General features: G+C 32.7%; 1 long non-coding RNA gene across 1 annotated transcript; it reads right to left on the bottom strand.

Moving 5' to 3' along the window:
* LOC110262929 lies at positions 219–3,417 on the bottom strand. Its single transcript, XR_002347941.1, has 3 exons — positions 3,278–3,417; positions 2,838–3,016; positions 219–286 (listed from the first exon to the last, which is right to left on the bottom strand). It is a non-coding gene; the product is annotated as an uncharacterized LOC110262929 (long non-coding RNA).

Genomic DNA, 8,792 nt, shown 5'->3' with positions numbered 1-8,792 from the left:
TGAGTGGAATAATTTAAAAAAATAGACATGTGAAAAATTGAAGTACAAAGAACATTAGAAAAACATAAAAAAAACAGTAGTAACGAAACAGGTAACGACTTCTCAACATACAAAATGAGGAAGACAGCAATTGAAATTGAACCGTATCAAGCCACAAAGGTGAAAAATAAAATGAAATATAACAAAAAATAGAATAATATGAATGAAGAGCCATACCTAGTAGTGCCACCGCTGCCACTGCAAACACCAGAGCGGACCATCAAAAGCAAATCGTCATCCATCACGCCTATCACTCATAACACATCAAAAAAGAGGGAAACAAAATATGCATTGATACAATAAATATCCAAGAAAATAAAAACCAAAAGATCAGAGAAACAACAAAGAATAAAATAAAGGAACCCAGCGGTTGAAATTACACCATACAGATTTTTAAAGAATTTTTCACTATTTTAACACAATAGTTTTTCAAAATTGAATGCTTAAAAAGATATCATTGAACAGTTAGAAATATAAGAAATAAATAGCTCCAATCTGAAGCAAATGGTGAAAAAAAAGATAGAACAGCAACACTAATTAATTATTTAGTTCAATACCCAAGAAGAAATAAGGATGAAATAATTATAGGATAAAAATCCAGTGATAAGTGGTGTACACTTATATATAAATAAAGCACAAAGGAAAATTTGACTCTTAAGAGAACACCATAAAAAAAGGCACAAAGGTGACTTTGAAACTCAATTTGGTTGTGACAAAAAAAAAGACAATCAGAAAAAAAGAAAATAAAAAGTTGTAACGAAACAGGTGACGACTTCTCAAGATACAAACTGAGGAAGGCAGCATTTGGAATTGAATCGTATAAGTTTAATAGGTTTTTTCACTTTTGACAACAAAAGTATTTTATTATTCAAATGCATAAGATTATATCTTTTAAAAATCGAGAAATATAAGACTCAAAATTAAGAAATATGGCATCAGTAATCCAAAGATTAAAAAGTGATTTAATATCATTAGTGAAACTAAAATAAATATCTGGTTTTCTGTTAAAGTTAAAAATTTCTTTTTTGAGACAAAAGAATATTTTTAAACAACAAATAAACACTTCATAACCAATAACAGAAAAAGAAGAAAAAAACTTCAATAAATGATGAGTATCTATAAAATAAAAAGATTCAATCAAGGAATAAAAAAATAAACAAAATAGAATAACAAATAGGATAAGCTTCTTACTAATTTTATTTCAAAAAAAGAGGAAAACAAATTGTTTTCCCGCATAAATAATTAATGAGATAAAAACCAAAAAAAGCTTTAGTAAAGGAATAAAGAAATAAACAAAAGAGAGTGACAAATAAATATAAGCTTCTTATTAAATTTATTTCATAAAAGACGTAAACAAATTATGTATTTATAAAATAAATACTCAAGAAGATAAAAAATCCAAAAATCAGAGATACACACACAAAAAAAAAACAGCGGCCAAAATTACACACTAAAACACATCAACTTAATTTTTACACTCCTTTTAATATGAAGAAAAATTGAAGATTAATTTAGCAATTATATTTTCCAATGAAATAAAATGATACAGTTTGCAGTTGTTGGTACTATTATCAGAAATACGCATGCCTAACTCAAAGGAAATCAACAAAAAAATCGAATCCAGAATGAAGGAAAAAAACAGACTTGAAAGTGACCCCTTGCATGACGAAAAAAGAAAATTAGAAGATGCAATTCAGCCAAAATGATTCAATAAAAACAAAAGTGTTAAAAAGTGAAATAAGGGTGAGCAAAAAAAAGGACCTGAAACATAAACCTCATATCTAAAAAGAGAGCCACCAAGAGAGTGAAGGCGAAATAGCATGGTAGAATCGGTGTTCATAAAGATGAGTCCTTTTCGTAGGCCCTCCTTTCACCACTCCTCTTGTCTGTGTGACAAGTTTCATTGCAAATAAAAACTTATTAAATTCAAGACTATATATGCCAAAACAGCAGGTTTAAGCCCAGATACCGTAAAGATCAAGGATAACATAACTCTAAAGGGAAATACTTTGCCACTTTGATAATATAAAAATAAAATATTTTTATTTTCTAAAATTACAAAAACCATCTTCTCTGAACCCAAAAGCTGCTGCACAGTTGAAGAACGGGTAACTACAAAAAAAGGTAACAAAACCAAATTTGACTCTCAATCACTTTTCATGTAAAATATTTGGGGAAAAAAATTAAATTAAATGTTAATGATAATTGAAAAATCAACATGGACCTCGCATACAAATAAGAATTCCATTAGTTATTGCAATTATTCTAGCATTTTCAGCCTGGAATAAAATCTACAAACAACAAAGGAAAACCGAGAACACAAAGTCAAACACAATTTCAGAATTTTCACACCCGGAAGAAAGGGTCCAAATCATTAACCAAAAGTAAGAACAAATTATACAAAAATTTGAGACCTTCTTATGAGTAAAAATTTATTTGAGAAACTTTAAACCATGTCATTTCCAGCACCTTAAATCAGTTAGAAAATTGAAGGTATTTTGGAATTTTCACATACAAATAAAAGCCCCAAAGAACACATTAAATCTAATAACAAATAAGATAAGGAAATATTAACACTTACACTCCACACATGTGTAGTAGTAAACTCAATTTATGTTTCTAGTTGACATCATATAAAACTTTTAGTTAAAGCCAATTCCAAAAAGCATCTGAAACCAGCATGATTAAATCTGTGTATTGAACAGTTATTATCCAATTCAAATGACTAATTAAAGTGACTAAAATTTTGCTATACAAACTTATTCAACAAAAATATCGAAATAGCTATAATAACTAACTTCTTTATCCATTATCAGAAGCCGAAGAAAAGCATGTTCTTCATTCTGCTCCCTATGATCAATTAAACTCCACATTCTGATGATTCTGAGTGTTATCTTCCAACATTCCTTCCAAGGGGTGAGATTAGAGAGAAGCTTTACTGAATCAGTTGAGAATAAGCATAGTTCATTTGTTTCATCTATCACACAAGCAGCAATACAAACAAAACTACCCATATTTGAGAAGAAAATCAGAAGGGAATAGTTAAACAGTTCCAAAAACAATTACTGTTACTGGAACGCAACATCTTATGTCAAAACGAAAAACCCAATTTTCCAAACAGAATCAGAAAAGAACGCTCAAACAGGGGCAAAAACAAATCCTGTTAATTGAAAGGAAACTTGAGTATCAAAGTAAACAAATATAAAAGAATCTGAAATAGGTCATAACCACTACATACCTACATCACAGGAAATTCGGATTGAACAGTGAAACACGCCACATGATGGAAGGGGACAGAGAAAGGACAGGGCCGCCGTAAAAATTCCCACCTAACTTTTTGTTTCCCAAGATAAAAGAGAGGCAGAGTGACATGAACCCTAGGATGATTTCCTCTTGAGAATGACCACCAATCTTTAAATGAATCTGACAAATCAGACAAAAAAATTTGTTCCCAGGATCCTTTTCCATGAACCCTAATCATACAGGCAGCTATATTAAAGAGAGAGATCAAGAAATAGGTGATAGGCATAATATTGAATAAAAAGATGGAAGAAGACACGGTTTGAATTCGAGGGATAGGGAGCCATTACCAATTGACAACGAAGATGCCTGAAAAGATGATGATTGGACGTTTGTAGCTGCAACTGCCGTTGCTGAGGAAATGGGATGCGATTCGTCAGTTGCCTTGAAGCAAACCGCCGGGCTAACGCTCTTCGTGAGCGTCTGAAGACCGCAACAGAGATCCCAGTCTCTCAGCATCACCGGCATCTCTCCGCTTAGCTCGGTGGGTTAGGGTTTCCAGATGAAGGTTGACAAAAACGATGTTGAAGATACGGCGTTCAGGAGCGAGACATATGCCTTACGGAAATGAGGATTTGGGAGACAGGGAGAGCGATAAACAGAGCGTGAATGGCCAGATATTATCCAGAGCAGGAGGAGTAAGTTGGCTATCTATGAGAAAAAGAAGGGGAAAGTGGGATTTAAGGTTTCAAAAGAAAAAGAGAGAGGACGACACGCGTTGAAGCGAAAGAGAGATAACAGAGGGAGAAGATGAGGGGAGAATGTAACGTGTTTACGTTACTCCTAGTTTCTTTTTTTTTTATTCTGGTTAATTGAGAGAATGACGCGTGGCTTAAAGAGCCACGGCTATTATACAAGTAATAGATAATATGTATAAGTTACTTGTGTAAGAAGTTTTATATATATGTATATGCTTGTTTGCTTTCAAGAAAAAGTATTTCCTTTTTCTTTTCAAAGAAAATAGCGATACGGTTTTGAGTCAAAGGCTCCTATCTTATTATTATATATATGAGAGTCGGCGTAATATCCAGGCTATCAGATTGGCATAGCCAGAAGCGTGATATTCTGATAGTAAAGATATTATAGAGATTGTGCCTAACAAGAAGCTAATTTAGAAAAGATGGTAATCATTATTATATTATTTTATTTCTTATAGTGTTTAATGCTTAATTGAATAAAATTTAACTTTTTGTCAAGAAATTCTACTATAAATGGAAAGCAAAAAAGACAATCTTCCTTTGTTGTTGATTCACTGGTTATCAATTCGGCACAACATTTTGAAGATGTAAACTTATCGACTAGTAAGGTGCACCCACCAAGAGATGACACATAAAGTGGCCAAAATGTTGACCTTTTTGTTGATTATGAACGTACTCTTCCATTATATCAAGAATTTAAGTGAGTAGTTTGCAAAAGATATGAATTATTAGTAATACATCAACATATATGTTTCATCTTTTATAGTTTTTATTGATTGTAGTTGTTAATGCTTATGATGACTCAATGTTGGATGTGGATTTAGAAGATTATTTTATACCATCTTCAGAAACTTTAAACCGTATGTACAAATTTTATCTATACATTTATTTACATCTTTGTGTACATCATGGACTAAATTGTATTGGTATGGCAACTGAGTATCTAAAGAGAGTGCATTCGGCAGGTGTATGGGATATAGGAGATCCTATTTACCAATGACAACACTGTAAAGTATGGATGTGGTCTGATGAAAGGCTTGCTAAATCCAAACAGTCATTGCAACCAAAGTTTTCATTATGTTGTATGGAAGGAAAGATCGAGCTTCCTCTAATTTTTGTGCCTCCTGATGAGCTCATTCAGTTTCATACTGAAGGAGATCAAAGAAGTATTCATTTCCTAAAAAATATAAGGGCATTTAATTCAATGTTTTGTTTTACATCGATGGCCAGAAAAATTGACCGTGGGGTGAACAATGGGACTGCTCCCCCAATTTTTAATCTTGGGGGGGTCAAAACTACCATAGCATTGGTAGCCTACTTCCTCCGGCTAATCTGCGACCAATATTTGCCCAGCTATATATCTATGACACACAAAAAAGATTGATAATCGGATAGGCACACTTCGGTAGTTTCCATGTAACCAGTCAAATATTTTAGTTATTTTTTAACTATGGAAGAGAATAACATAAATTTTATTATGTCTTCTTTTATACAGTTTCAATGAAGCTATAAATGAATGGGATAGGAAAATTGTGGCAATATTAAGAAACATGCTAGACAAATATAATAGTTTGGAAAAGAGTTTTCACTATGCAAGAGATAGGTACGAACAGAAAAATTGCAGAGACATAAAACTTCAGTTGATTAGTAAAAGGACTACAAATGGAAGAACATACAACTTGCCACTACATCTGAAGTGGCTGCATTGATTGTTGGCAACGTTGAACAATTAAGCAAAGATAGAGATATTATTATAGAGAGTCAAACTAGAAAATTCCAACGGATTGATATTTTTCACCCATCTTATTTAGCCTTGTAATATCCATTGTTGTTTCCGTATGGAGAGGATGGGTTTGTTTGGAATTGCAACATCAGATTCTATCTCTTCTAGGTCTACAAAGAAAAAAAAAATAGTCATTTTACGCAATTCTTTGCTTTTCGCCTAAAAAAAAGGACGGGTGAATCTTCCTTAATTATGAAACCAAAGAGATTATTCCAATAGTTTTTGGTAGACGCCTACATAATGGTGGAATCAAAGAGGTTAAAATTCTTTAGGTATAAACAACCACAGTTGAGGGTTGATAAATACAAATGTCTGCATGAAAGTCTTATAAATGGGGATGTAGATGCTACAAGGCTTGGCAAAAGAATCATTCTTCCCATTACTTTTATTCGTGGACCTAGGCACATGATGAATAATTGCAAAGATGCATTTGCAATTTGTATATATGTAGGATATCCTAGCTATTTTATTACTATGACCTGTAACCCTGAATGAGATAAGATAAAGAGAAAAGTGACTCCCATTGGATTGAAGGCAGAAGATCACCCTAATATATTATGTCGAGTTTCCAAAATCAAGCTTGATGGTTTGATTGATGACCTAAAAGAGGAAAAAATCTTTGGCAAAATTTTGGGATGTAAGTCTGTGTCAATGCAACACCTTATTAAAATCTTATGTTGTAGATAATGTTTTACTCATCTGTCTTTTTTAATTTTTAGATGTTTACACTATAGAGTTTCAAAAAAGAGGGCTTCCGCATGCACATATCCTTTTATTCATGAGTAATGAGTTCAAGCCACAAACACCAGGTGACATAGACAAACATATAACAGCCGAGATTTCTGATGAAAATGAAATGCCTAATCTACATGGAGCTGTTCAAAATTACATGGTACATGGTCCATGTGATCCATACAACAAGAATTTACCTTGCATGAAGAATGGATCCTGTTCAAAGTTTCATACCAAAGAGTTTAGGCAGCAAATACTTATTGATAAAGCTGGGTTTTCCAAATATAAGCGTGCTAATAACGGTCGAACTGTGACGAAAAAAGAATGTGTACTAGACAATAAGTTCATTGTTCCGTATAATCCAAAATTTTTGCTCAAGTTCGGGTGCCACATTAATATAGAATACACATGCCAAACAAGTTCTATTAAGTATCTATTTAAGTATGTACACAAGGGCAATGATCGTGTAACAACTACCCTATACAATACTGGTGATTCATTAGAAGCCACACAAGTTGTTGACGAAACTAGGAATTACTACGATTGTAGGTACATTTCGGCATGTGAGGCGATTTGGCATTTATTTGGATAAAAAATCCAAGAGAAAGAATCATTTGTGATTAGACTTCCATTCCATTTGGAAGATGAGCAACCTGTGGTTTATAATGAAACTTCTAATATGAATGATATCATCGAAAGAGTAGTATCTCATAAGTCCATGTTTTTGGGATGAATGGCCGCGAACATGTCATATCCCTATGCTCAAAGTCTGACTTATGCTGAGTTTCCAACCAATGCAAGTCTGTTTGGAAGGACGATGCTTCGAAGTGGTTTCCACGAAAGCAAGGCTTTGCAATTGGAAGGTTGACTCATGTACCTGCAGGTAATGATGAGTTTATATTCAATTTTGTTCTTATTTGTTTGATTATTTAAATTTAAAATCTTAACAGCATGTACCCCACGTCCATTTTATTCGATTTAACTACACTAAAAAATAAATGTTCAAATAACTTTCAACAATTATAATCTAATACTCTATAGATTATACAATTTTATCATTGTTCTCTATTTTTTAAGAAAAAATAATTTTATATGCATGTGTAGCTACATAATAATTGAAATCGTGTAGCCTAATCTATTTAACAACTTAGAAGTGAGGTTTTAACTAACTTTTTTGCAGCAAATACCGAAGAATGTTACCAACGGCTTCTCTTAAATACTCAAAGAGGATGTATGAATTTTCAAGATATAAGAACAATAGGAGAAATAATTCATGCTACTTATAGAGATGCATGCTCCGCTCTTGGACTCTTGCAAGATGACAGAGAATTCATGGATGCAATTAAGGAAGCAAGCTCGTGGGCCTCAGGATCATATGTCAGGAGATTGTTTGTCATTCTACTAACATCCAAAAATATCTCAAGACTAGAACATGTTTGGGATAGATATTGGCACGAACTCTTGAATGATATTTTGTATCAACAAAGTACCATGATGAACATAAGGGGTGAGTTTTTATTAACTGCAATTATAAAAGTCCTTCATGATTGATAATTTTTAAATTAATTGAATTTTTATAGTACAGTATAATATGCAGAGTTAACCATGTCAGATGATAAATTAAGTAGTTGTGATTAATGGATATAGACAAGATCTTACATTCCTGTGGTAAGACCTTGAAAGACTATCCTCCTATGCCATTAGCAACTGAAGTTGATAGTTCTTTGTTAATCGAAATGGTTATTAGGGAAGAACTAAACTTTAACAAGGATGAGTTAAAGAAAAATGCCTCAGACATGTTGGCCATCTGATGGGGAGCAGAAGCTGGTGAATTAAAAATTTATTAAAATAGTTACGTTGCAAGTATAGTTCTTAACTCACCGAAAATCTGCCTATCAATTTAGAAATATATCACAGAGAGTTTAAATTAAAATTACTGGGAGTTTTAAGTCCCAGGTCGTCTCCCAACGAGTTGAAGAAAAGTGTGCTGTTTTATTAATCAGATGTTCCAAGAAGTTGAGCTAAGTAAATTGGAATTTAAATTGAGGAATTTTAAATAATATAAATAAAAGCCTTGACTGGGAATTGATTAATTAGAATCTCTATCATTGATGGAGTGATTTTTAAGATTAATTTATAATTAACGGTTACTCTGTTTGGTTATCCTTTACTAGGTAAGGGAAAGTCAAACAAGTTGGAATGCCAGATCTGTTCACAAGTTGCAACCCACTTAGTTAAAA

This window comes from Arachis ipaensis, chromosome B05 (assembly GCF_000816755.2).
Source record: "Arachis ipaensis cultivar K30076 chromosome B05, Araip1.1, whole genome shotgun sequence".
In the NCBI taxonomy this organism is placed as follows: Eukaryota; Viridiplantae; Streptophyta; class Magnoliopsida; order Fabales; family Fabaceae; genus Arachis; species Arachis ipaensis.
The sequence above is the reverse complement of the archived record's forward strand: the minus strand, read 5'-3'. Positions and strand labels throughout refer to the sequence as shown.